The sequence below is a fragment of the Rhinopithecus roxellana genome, chromosome 16, assembly GCF_007565055.1.
Source record: "Rhinopithecus roxellana isolate Shanxi Qingling chromosome 16, ASM756505v1, whole genome shotgun sequence".
In the NCBI taxonomy this organism is placed as follows: Eukaryota; Metazoa; Chordata; class Mammalia; order Primates; family Cercopithecidae; genus Rhinopithecus; species Rhinopithecus roxellana.
In genome coordinates this window covers 114754650-114768003 of record NC_044564.1, presented here as the reverse complement: position 1 = coordinate 114768003, position 13354 = coordinate 114754650, and the positions used below count along the sequence as shown (strand labels likewise).

The 13354-nt window shown below is 40.0% G+C and overlaps 1 protein-coding gene across 2 annotated transcripts in view; it reads right to left on the bottom strand.

Moving 5' to 3' along the window:
- The window catches only part of SLC31A1 (solute carrier family 31 member 1), a 41928-nt gene that overhangs the window by 22718 nt on the left and 5856 nt on the right, over positions 1-13354 (bottom strand). The window lies entirely within an intron of this gene.

Sequence of the window (13354 nt, the reverse complement as noted above, 5' to 3'; positions counted from 1 at the left end):
TCCAGGAGGTTTTTCTTTAATTCTGAAGAAATCTCTCTTTTTTGAATTTCCCTAGCAATCTTCTCTTACAGAAATTTTGACTTATAGTTTTAAAAATACAAGATAAAAAATGCCATATGTACACAGCAAGCTTCTTGAGGGCAAGAGACTTTCTAATTTCTACTTCCTTACAGCATCTGGAAGAATACTCACCAAATATTCATTCATTCAAAAAGTATTTATTAATTCTTACAAAATCCATGTAGGTTTCAATATCTACCTATAAGGAGTCTGATGCAAAAAGACAAGGTACTTGCCTTTGTGGGGCTACTCAAGAGGAAGAAGTCTCTCTCAGTAAAAATGTAAGCAAATAAATATATATAGGAAGGTATAATTACCATTTGTGTAAGTGGTATGAAGGAAGTACACCAATGAACTGTGGCAGAGAATAACGGTGAAAGAACTAATTTAGATGGAGGACAGGTGGGAAGAGAAAGAGAGGCGCTTTCTTAAAGGAGCTGACTTTAAACAGACTGATAAAGTAATTATTGGAGTTTAGTAGAAGGGAAGAGAAGAGCCTTCCTGAGTCAAGAAAAGAAATAAGGGATCAAGGTCAACATGAACAGAACATACTGAGTGAGTGGAGGAGAGGCTAATGAGGTTGAAGAGGGAAGCATAAGGAATACTCAATTAAGAATGTCTTGGCCGGGCGCGGTGGCTCAAGCCTGTAATCCCAGCACTTTGGGAGGCCGAGACGGGTGGATCACGAGATCAGGAGATCGAGACTATCCTGGCTAACACGGTGAAACCCCGTCTCTACTAAAAAATACAAAAAACTAGCTGGGCGTGGTGGCGGGCGCCTGTAGTCCCAGCTACTCGGGAGGCTGAGGCAGGAGAATGGCGTGAACTCGGGAGGCGGAGCTTGCAGTGGGCTGAAGTGAGCTGAGATCCGGCCACTGCACTCCAGCCCGGGCAGCAGAGTGAGACTCCATCTCAAAAAAAAAAAAAAAAAAGAATGTCTGGGCGCGGTGGCTCACACCTGTAATCCCAGCACTTTGGGCGGCCAAGGAGGGTGAATCACTTGAGGTCAGGAGTTCAAGACCAGCCTGGCCAACGTGGTGAAACCCCATCGCTACTAAAAATACAAAAGTTATCTGGGTGTGGTGGCGCATGCCTGTAGTCCCAGCGACTTGGGAAGCTGAGGCAGAAGAATCACTTTAACCCAGGAGACAGAGGTTGCAGTGGGGGCCGAGATCATACCACTGCACCCCAGCCTGGGTGACAGAGCGAGACTGTGTCTCAAAAAAAAATCTTAAAGGTCATTTTAAGGATTCTAAGTTTTATTTCCAGGGCAATTGGAAGCTATTTAAAGGTAATATGCAGGGACTCATATTTCCTGTTTAAGGTCTTTGAGGCAGATTTACAGAAAGAAAAAAAATATTTATAGATTAAATCCTTATGGCTACAGCTGTTTAATTTAGCAGGATCCAGAATGGCATCTGTTAAAACTTTAGAAAGATGAGAAGAACCATCTAATTTCTGGGCATAAAATGATTTGAGGGGCACAACTTAAGAATATTCTACAAGAACTAGTAAGGAATTTAAAATTTTTAAATTCCTGGATTTTAAGAGCTTCCAAAAGTCACATGCCACCCATTGCAGGTGAGATTTGATCTTACAGACTATTGTTAAGAATCTGGGGGTAGGAGTTAAAAAAAAAAGTCTGGAGTCAGAAGGTATTCAAATCCTGGCTCTACTAATTTCTAGCTGAGTCTCCTGGTGACATTTCCTATAAAAGTCCCATGGGTCTTTAGTTTGGCAACAGGTACTACACATAGAGATTGCTACAGGGATCGTGGCCAGATTTCAACAGCATTTTGGTAAAATGACTCAAATTTGGTACTTGCTCAATAAATAAATCAATAAATATGATGAAGGTGAACTAGCCTCTGGGAGGGACAGGGGCAGCAGACTGTGAGACACACAGTAAGTGCTTAACAGACTACACAATCTATACTATACATCTTCAACAGTGATCTAAACAAACTCCACTTGTCACTCATACCTCTTCAAAACATTAGTGATTAATGTAAGACTTGTGAACTCCAGATTTTATTTATTTATTTTTTAATTTAAAAAGAATTTTGAGACAGAGTCACACTCTGTTGCCCAGGCTTGAGTGCAGCATCATGATCTCTGCAACCTCTGCCTCCCGGGTTCAAGTGATTCTTGTGCCTCAGCCTTCCAAGTAGGTGGGATTACAGGCGTGTGCCATCATACCCTGATAATTTTTGTATTTTTAGTACAGACAGGGTTTCATCATGTTGGCCAGGCTGGTCTTGAGCTCCCAACCTCAGGTGATCCACCCGCCTCAGCCTCCCAAAGTGCTGGGATTACAGGTGTGAGCCACCACACCCGGCCTGTGAACTCCAGATTTTAAGCCCTGCTTTAGAGATAGTAAAAACACACTAGAGTGAGTCAAAGATGTGGATTCTGGTTCCAACTCTATCACTTTGAGTTCTTTTGGGGAAACACATATCTCAGGGTTTCAACCTCAGCATTAACAACATTTTGGACTGGATAATTCTTGGTTGTCTGAGCTGTCTTGTGTATCGCTGGGTGTTTAACAGTATCTCTGACCTCTACCGACTCAATGCCAGTAGCATTGCCCCAGTTTTCACAACCAAAAATGTCTCCAATTTGTCCTATCCCCTTGAGAAGCATTTTCATACTCTGAATTTCAATGTCTCATCTGAAACTCATGGAAACATGGAGATAACATCTATTTTATCCTCCTTCAGGGTTACTATATGATTCAAGTAAGATAATGAATGGGGAAAAAGAGGGGAGAAAAGGCCATACGTGTAAAAGCCTTATTATTACTCTGGTAATATTATCATTATGCTCTGTGAGAGCTCAACAATGAGGTTAACGCATTCATATCTTGTTTACAGAATTCACTATAAGGTTTAGGTAAAGGCTATACGCAGTCTAATATACCTTTTAGGTGGCTATTCAATAAATACTGGTTGATTGATCGATTCTAAGTCTGGGTCCAACAGTAACTTCATTTACTTTTGTGGCATGTTCTCATGCACACTTTTTCTGAGAATTGCTGAGTCACAACATTGTAGTATGTTTCCAAACTTAACTCCACTTAAAAGAACAGGCCTAGATTAAACAAGAATAGTTATTCATTTTTCACATGGAAAACTGAGGTATAAAGGTTAAAGGACTAGCCAAGGTCACAGGGCAGTTAGTCTAGTGGTCGTCATTAGAAGCCTGATTCTGACCTCAAGCCCTGTGTTCTTTTTATTATTCGTAGCATGGTCTGTCTATCCAACTATCTCCTGTTCCTAATCTCTTAACACCAAGTTAGCTTTTTTTTTTTTTTTTTGCGTTCTAAGGACAACTCAGAAAAATGGAGGCAAGGAAACAGCTGTAGTTTTGAGAGAGGCTTGGAAAAAAAAATGTAGACCTATTCCTATTGAGGCATAACTGGATATTCTCTACATTCAGGGTAAACCAATGTCAAGCTATCCTAGTGCTCTGACAAGTCTATGAAATCCTTGCCCATTAAGTTGTCCAGGAGGAGCTAAATCTAATCGTTACCCCTGCTCCAGAGCAGCTGTGTCCTGCAATGGTTCATACCATGCTGCTGGCATACAGTATGTGCTACAACTGTCATCTGCAGTATTCTTGGCTGCTCTACCTCTAAGTGGCTCTAAGTGGGGTGAAAATGGACTTCCATACAGCCCCAAGCTCTAGGCCACATTTTGGCATTCTGTGAGTAATGCACAAAAGCCCCAAATGCCTTTCTACAATTTGTATTTTCAGGGTCAGAAACAGAACTTTTGAGAATAATTCATAAACATGTCACCATTTATTCTACTCCTTTAAAATGTCAGATAATCTCTGATTTTCATGGCTTTGTGTGAACTTTCATATGCTGAATGTTGTCACAGGGTTGTCACTCTCAAACACTGACTCAACAGTGTTCTGGATAATTCCCAGGCAAGGGGAATTGGTGGGCTGGAGCCCACCTTAACCTTTATAATGATTACAATTTGAAAAATATAAGACTAGAAATTTTTGTTCTAGCCCTGGTTTTCCATTACACTAGGTAACTTAGCCTTTCTGGTCATAGCTTCCTGAGTCAAGGAACACACTAAGCAAGGGTAAGAGCCCACACTGTTCTCGGAGTCAGGCTGCTCACTGTTGCAGGACATTGCCATCCTTTTTACCCCATAAAATAAGTACATTTTATTTAATTGTTACCCAGAACAGTAACTATTGCCAGTACTCCAGGAGCTCCCCTCCTGCCTCTCCCAGTCATGCTTCCTCCTCCTCTCCGGAGGGAACTTCTCTCCTGACTTCTAAAATCATACAGTCTTCTGTGATTTTGAAATTTACATAAATGGAAGCAGATAGAATATACTACTGTGTCTAGGTCCTTTGCTCAACATAAGTTTTGTGAGGTTCATCCATATTGTGTGTAGCAGCAGTTTGTTATTTTTCATTGCTCTACAGTTTCCTTTGAATGAATATGCAACTTACCTTTCCATTTCGGCTCTGGCATCTAAACTGTTTTCAGGGTTTTTAATAACGCCGCTGTGAATACTTGCAAATACTTCCCCTCTCCAAGACTGGTCACTTATTATAGTCAGTCTACTTAATTTTAGCCATTCTGGTGGGTATAAATTGAACTTTAATTTGCATCTTCCTAATGACTATTGACATGGAAACTTTTTCATACATGTATTGGCTTTTGGATATCCTTTCTTTTGTTAAGTATTTGTTCAAGTTGGTGGCATATTTTTCTGTGAGGTCTTTTTCTTATTGATTAGTGAAGGTTCTTTACATATTCTGAATGAGTCTTCTGTCATCACATACATTGCAAATATCTTCTTCTCCCAGTCTGTGGCTTCCCTTTTCATTTCTTTTATTGTGTCTTTTGATGAACAGAAGTTTTTTACTGTTAATGTAGTCTATTTATCATGCTTTATTTTTTATCCTAAGGGGCACTGCCATCCTTAAAACTCGTAATAAGTTACAAAAACTTTGTGAGGATAATAAGTACATGTAAAACTGGGATACAATCTCACAACAGTATGAATATCAAATGTAAAAATACATATTGAAGAGATTGGCATGTTAATAACATATATAGTAAATAATAAATGTTAATTACTTTCCTCCTAACTCAAGTGCTTCTCAAAGTGTGGTCCAAGGACCGCCTGGATCAGAATCATCAGGAAAGTTTGGGCAAAAATAAAAATTATGGACCCTATGCCACACCACTGAATCACCTCTCAGGAGTAGGGCCTCAAAATTTAGGTGCTTATCAAGTTCCATGGACAATTCTTATGCACGCTAAAGCCTAAGAACCACAGTTCTGAATTATAGAGATGTACAACATAGATACATAGTACACAGAATCTAAGAACTAGATGTTCAACAAGTGAGAGCTAACAACAACAACAAAAAGATGGCCAGGTGTGGTGGCTCACGCCTGTAATCCCAGCACTTTGGGAGGCCAAGGTGGGTGGATCACTTGAGGTCAGGAGTTTGAGACCATCCTGGCCAACATGGTGAAACCCCGTCTCTACTAAAAATACAAAAATTAGCCGGGCTTAGTGGCGGGTGCCTGTAATCCCAGCTACTCAGGAACCCGGGAGGTGGAGGTTGCAGTGAGCCAAGATCATGCCACTGTACTCCAGCCTGGGCAATAGAGCAAGACTCAGTCTCAAAAAAAAAAAAAAAAAAAAGAAAAAGAAAGTTAAACAAAAAGACAAATATTGCATGTTTTTAGTCATATGTGGGAGCCAAAAAAGTTGATCCCATGGAGGTAGACAGTAGAATAGTCACCCGAGGCTGGGAAGGGTGTATGTGTGTGTAGTCAAGGTGAGGTGACGGTGGGATAAAGACAGATGAGTTAACAGTACAAACAGATGCTTAGATAGAAGGAATAAGTTCTAGTGTTTGATAATAGCACAGAAGGGTGACTACAGTCAACAACAATACATTGTATATTTCGAAATAATTAGAATATCTGAAATGTTCCCAATACAAAGAAATGATAAATATTGAAGGTGATGAATATCCTAAATACCCTGATTTGATCATTATACATTATGCAATTATTTATTGTGACCATAAATATGTGCAATTATTATGTCAGTAACTAAAAAACGAAAGCCAAGATTCAACCAGGAACTAAAATAATGCATTTGTTTATTTTGAAATTCCAAAAAGGTCACAGAGTTAGCCCAGTCTCACATAAAATTTACACAGACTACCACCTAATAATCAAAGAACCTTGGGGGCTAACACTGAATTTAATACCAAATCACTCATCTTTGGAATTTGAGAGAGGTTTTCTAAAGCACTGGGTAAGTAAAATCTCTAAATTCCAGATGAAGGGGAAATTACATATTTTTGTAGTTTTATTTTTGTAGACTAGTTGTGAAATACAGGGATTGAACTACCAGAAAGACAGACCTCAAACAGGAAGTACACCGTTTTGCTGAGACTTTTACATTTGTTCCCAGCTGACCTCTCCAGAGTCTGTCAACTGTCTTTCTGAGATTGGAATTCGATTTGAGATCCTGAATAGCCCACCAAAAACAAAAAAACACAAGGAGGAAGCTGTGGGTAGAAAAGATATTTCCCCTTTCTTTATTATGGCAGCTATTTAAATATGCAAGGAGATCTACTCATTCTCTAACCAGTAAAACTGTACTACTAGTTGTGGGCCCTTTGGCAAATTACTTAACATTTTTGTGCCTCAGCTCTAAAATTGGGAAAACAAAAGTAACCTATTTCATAGGATTGTTTTAAAGAATTATTAGCAGGAGTTCACTGAGGCAAAAGCACAGTGGTTAAAAGGGTAAGTTAGTTTCCTCTAAACTAAGGATGTTTACAGCAAGTACCTCTTGACAGTATACACTTAAACACTTACTTAAGCACAGTGTCTAAACACAGGAAGTTCTTGATAAATACTCATAATTTTTACTTCTAAATCTACTGTTCTCTGTATATTTGCTATAAGTACAATTCCCCAAATCCTTGATTTGTCCACCAACTACCCTATAGCTAACCCTTCTTCCTAATCTCTGCTGTTTTTTTTTTTTTTGAGATGGAGTTTTACTCTTGTCACCTAGGCTAGAGTGCAGTGGCGCGATCTCAGCTCACTGCAACCTCCGCCTCCCAGGTTCAAGTGATTGTCCTGCCTTGGCCTCCCAAGTAGCTGGGATAACAGGTGCCCGCCACCATTCCCAGCTAGTTTTTTTTTTTTTTTTTAATTTTTAGTAGAGATGGGGTTTCACCATGTTGGCCAGGCTGGTCTCGAACTCTTGACTTCAGGTGATCCACCCACCTTGGCCTCCCAAGTGCTGGGATTACTGGTGTGAACCACTGCACCTGGCTATCTCTGCTGTTCCTGATTTGGGAGTTTGCAGGGGTGTGCAAATGAATCCCACCCATTTAAATTTACCGACAGAGGTGGCTTTTACCTATGTTGAATCAGGTGGTCAGTCATTTTTTTCAATTTGATTCCCATCTGTATCACATTTTCTTTGAAATGTTTTAAAGTTTCTGGCTTCTGTCTCCCTGTTTTCTGACTATAAATAATGCTTCTTCATATTTCTATGTTAATTTCACTAGGCTTTTGGGAAGGAAAAGAGATGAGGTCAAAACGCCATCTTGAAATGGAAATAATGATACATTATACTAGGTTTTTGTCCATCTTTTCTACATTCTAATTTTTTAAGAGTAGTAGCAATCCTAAGCTATAACATAGAGCCATGTATTCTGTGGTATTGCTAAAAACATAACAAAGCAACTGTTTTCAGGGCTACTTTCTAGAAAGTTTGTAAGCTTTTACAAGTTGCCCAAATAATAGACAGGAAGAAGTCCAGGGAGGCACCTAGTTTCAACTACCCAGCAGCAATTTTCCCTGGGAATATGGCATTGAAGAAAACATTTGGAAAGGTAGGACTGCCTAAGTGCTGCATGCTAGACCATACAATTCTGTTATCTATAACTTTACAGGAGTTATAGTCCACACGTAGGCCTGACTATCTCCTATCCCAGAGTTTATCACAACTCTTCCACAGAGATACTATGAGTACTTAATATATGGCCCACAGACAAGTTTTTAAAATCTAAAATCAAAAAAATCAACACTAATCAAACTCTATCTTCTAAATGTCCAATAAGCTAGAGTTCATATTCATTGACTATTCACTCTGATGATTTCTTTTTTTTTTTTTTTTTTTTTTGGTGACGGAGTCTCGCTCTGTCGTCCAGGCTGGAGTGCAGTGGCCGGATCTCAGCTCACTGCAAGCTCCGCTTCCCGGGCTCACGCCATTCTCCTGCCTCAGCCTCCCGAGTAGCTGGGACTACAGGCGCCTGCCACCTCGCCCGGCTAGTTTTTTGTAGTTTTTAGTAGAGACAGGGTTTCACCGTGTTAGCCAGGATGGTCTTGATCTCCTGACCTTGTGATCCGCCCGTCTCGGCCTCCCAAAGTGCTGGGATTACAGGCTTGAGCCACCGCGCCCGGCCCACTCTGATGATTTCATACACATAAAATGAAATTCATGTGAATAAAAAGATACATGTGTATTTTGAATTATATATTCCAACGCTGTTCCTACCAAGTGTGCCTAACTCCACAGCTACCACTAATGCAGAACTAAATAAATAATTTCCCCATTTTTTTTTTTTTGAGACAAGGTCATATTCTGTTGCCCCGGCTGGAGTGCAGTAGCACGATTACAGCTCACTGCAGCCTATACCTCCTGGGCTCAAGAGATCCTCCCACCTCAGCCTCCAGAGTAGCTGGGACCATAGGTACGTACCATTATGCCCAGCTAATTTTAAAACTTTTTGTAGAGAGGGGGTCTCCCTATGTTGCCCAGGCTGGTCTTGAACCCCAGCCCTCAAGTGATTCTTCTGCCTCAGTCTCCCAAAATGCTCAGATTACAGGTGAAAACCACCGTATCCAGCCCCCAATTTTTAAGTACAACACAAAGAACGGCAGTGGGAGCCAGAAAGATAGGTGTGTGTGCGCATTTACTTAAACATAGGCAGACATAGACTGCTCTTCAAAATAAATAATTTACTTGGTCTCTTGTCCTTTCCTGAACCAAATTAAGCATGTAAAGGGATGGCTTGACAGGTGTGTCAAGGCTGAGCAGGGAAAAGGAAGGATATGGCACTTGAGAGAGGAGCAAAGTAGAGGTCAGATCACTTTGACATCTACCTCAATTCAACTCAACAAGTATTATGAAGTAGCCTCTACCCCAGAGGCTACAGGGAATTCAGAGATGAAAAGGATGGAGGCTCTGGCTTAAACTTGCTAATGAACAGAGAAAATTTCACAAATGGCTTATTGTACCTAGAAAGAGAATGAGGGAGGTGAGATGGGGAGAAAAGAAAAGTTAGTAGGTTATAGTCAAGAAAGTATGAGGGGTTAATACAATTCTGACCTGCTTTATGGTCCCTAGCTTCCCCAAAAGACTAGTGACTATAGTAAACAATGTTATTGTGGATATTTCAAAATATCTAGAGAAGGGAATTCTGAATGTTTTTAGCATAAATAAATGATAAATTTTTGAGGTGATATATATGCTAAATACCATCGTTTGATCATTACGCAATTTATATACGTATTAAAATATCACACTGTACCCCATAAATATGTACAATTATTATGTATTAATGAAAAACAAAACAGGCAGGGTATAGTGGCTCATGCCTATAATCCCAGAACTTTGGGAGGCTGAGGTGGAAGGATTTCTTGAGTACAGGAGTTCAAGACCAGCCTGGGCAACATAGTGAGACCTTGTCTCGACAAAAAAATCAAGAAAAGTAGCCAGGTGTGGAGATGCATGCCTGTAGTCTCAGCTACAGGCTGAGGCCATAGGATCTACTTTTGTACTACTTTGGTAGACTGAGGCAGGAGGATCACCTGAGCTTGGGAGGTTAAGGCTGCAGTGAGCTAAGATCGCGCCACTGCACTCCAGCCTGGGTGACAGAACAAGACTCTGTCTCTCAAACAAATGAACAAACAAATCCCCAAAAGATTAGTAATTGTTATGGTATCATACATTTTGTAAAGTTATCACACACCTCATAATCATCCAAAAATTTGGGAAGACAGTAAAAAACAGGTATTAATTAGTCTCTCTTTGTTTTATCTTTCCATTTTCATCCCCTACATAAATTGTAATAAAGGGCAAATCTTCTGAATCCTCTGCTTGGTAAATACTAGTAAAGATAGTTGGGAGACAGTCTTGTTTTGTTCTGAGTTTATAATATTCATCTTGCAAATTAGCTTGAATAGTATCATACTGAAAAGCACTAGAAAAATATACAAGACCACGATGCAGGTGACTTTAGTGAAGTCTGCAATTCAACATAATTTTGGTGAGGTTACCTATTCTTGGTTCTTACTTAAGACTTAGTTCTGAATAGTAAGAGATAAAAAATTAAGATATTACCAAGAAAATGATACTTTTTCTTTTCTACTAATCATTTTCAGTTAGTCTCATAGAAGATCAAAACTAGGCCGGGCGCGGTGGCTCAGGCCTGTAATCCCAGCACTTTGGGAGGCCGAGACGGGCGGATCACGAGGTCAGGAGATCGAGACCATCCTGGCTAACACGGTGAAACCCCGTCTCTACTAAAAATACAAAAACTAGCCGGGCGAGGTGGCGGGCGCCTGTAGTCCCAGCTACTCGGGAGGCTGAGGCAGGAGAATGGCGGAAACCCGGGAGGCGGAGCTTGCAGTGAGCTGAGATCTGGCCACTGCACTCCAGTCCGGGCGACAGAGCGAGACTCCGCCTCAAAAAAAAAAAAAAAAAAAAAAAAAAAAAAAAAAAAAAAAAAAGAAGATCAAAACTAGAACAGTCATCAGTCTGATGCCCACACTCTTTAACACAGTAATCCCACTTCTAAATATTCATTCTACAGATAAAGTGGCACATATGTGAAATGTATGTGTATAAAGTTACTTATAACAGGACTGTCTGGAATAGCAAAATATTGAAAATACAGCCTAAATGTTCACTGACAGGGCACTGATTAAATGAGTTATCCTATTTTCATACAATGGAATACTTTGCAGAATAAGAATGAGAACGCTCTTATATATTGATATAGAATGATCTCCAAGATACATTATGAAATGAAATAAAACCAGAGTGTACCGTATGCTATAATTTGTAAAAAACTTAAAAAGGGAACAGAGTATGTACATGTTATTTTTATATATCTATACTATCTGCAGGGGAGTTGGGGGGAAACAACAAAGTTGTTGGTTGAGCCTGGGAGGCAAAATAGGACCATGGTCCCTAAGGGGAACTGGTCAGAGGTGGGTAGGAGTAAATCAAATACTTTTCACTGAATATCCTTGTGTACTTTTTGAATTACAAACCATGTGAATATATTTCCTATTTAAAAAATTAAATTATTGGCCGGGCGCAGTGGATCACGCCTATAATCCCAGCACTTTGGGAGGCCGAGGCAAGCAGATCACCTGAGGTCAGGAGTTCAAGACCAGCCTGACCAACATGGAGAAACCCCATCTCTACTAAAAATATAAAATTAGCCGGGTGTGGTCACGCATACCTGTAATCCCAGCTACTAGGGAGGTTGAGGCAGCAGAATCGCTTGAACCCGGGAGGCGGAAGTTGCAATGAGCCAAGATCGCACTATTGCACTTCAGCCTGGGCAACAAGAGCAAAATTCCAACTCAAAAAAAAAAAAAAAAAAATCACCAAATCCAACTCCTCTATTTTACAGATGTGGAAACTGAGGCCCACGTTATTAAATAATGACACTAATACTCTTTAGTTAGGTGAATCCATAACATCTGCTTCTCTAGAAGGCTCCATAACACTAGACTAACCACTTTCTCCAGTCCCATTTCTCCGATGGCTTGCTGGGAAGCAGCTAAGCAGGAGGGGTTTCTGAGCTTTACATATCCTGTTCTGGTGGCACGTAACATAGAAGCTCCTATTTCTCTTGCCCGCTCCCACCCTTCTGTACAAAGAAGATCAAGTGTACAACCACATTCTTCCAAAGGCCTTTAGAAAAGCTTTTATTTGCCTGGTTCTAATAGGACAATTCAAATTTGATATGTCAAACAAACAAACTGAAAAGGTCTTTTAGTTATGTAATGATAGCAGGGCCTAAGTCCAACGGGGAGTGGATCTCCCAGCTACTTTACTCCATTTCTGTGATACCTTTTGTTGTTGGGTAAGCCACATCCTGGAATAATGTAATCACAAGATGCACCCTTTCATGCTCCTCTTACAGGATCCTTTTGTAGTCCTAACGCACTTACAGTCTGCTAACTGTGCTTTAGTATGATTTATGTGAGGATTTCAGTGTTTTCTAGATAGTATCTTAGAGTGGAGAAAGCATGCAGCACTAGGCATCAAATCCTCTGAGCTCTGGACCCACATTTGCCATATACTAGCCATATGACATTAGGCAAATCACCAAAATTTGCAAAATTTGCAAAACAGATATTAAAATACCTACGCTGCCAATCTCATAGTATTGTAAGGGTCAAATAAAATATGCTAAATACTTTCCAATTTTAAGGTACAGTAAATATGAACTATAATAGCTTGCTTGCTCATGAGATGACAAAATTAATCTCCAAAAGAAGCTAAGTCACACATAAGGCTCACTTTCATGTCTTTTGAAGTATACAGCATTTCACAGTTTGATTTAAACAAAACTAGCTAGTCAGACAAATACACACTGGCAAAGCATTGCTTTAACTGCATTATTGTTATAATGAAAGGTAGACAACGGTCCTCCTTGTCTAAACTTTGCTTTAATTATATTATACAGTATTTAAACTGTCTGGATAATAATGTTGTTGGTTTGCCTATGAATAATATTGGGAATTAATATGGCGTAAGACACAAACTAGAAAACATTTGAACTGTTCCTTTTTTTTACTCAGTAGGAAAATGCAATTAAATATGTTACACAAGATAACAGGAACTTGAATGATTTAATGAAAACGCAATACGAGAATGAAAATGAGGCTGGGTATGGTGGCTCACGCCTGTAATCCCAGCACTCTAGGAGGCCAAGGCGGGCAGATTGCTTAAGCTCAGGAGTTTGAGACCAGCCTGGGCAACATGGCAAAGCCCCAACTCTATCAAAAATACAAAAAATTAGCTGGGCGTGGTGGTGCATGCCTGTAGTCCCAGCTACTCGGAAGGCTGAGATTGCTTGAGAGACAGAGGTTGCAGTGAGCTGAGATCGTGCTACTGCACTCCAACGTGGGCAACAGAGCAAGACCCTGTTTCAAGAAAAAATGAAATAAAATAAAAAAGAAAATGAAAAC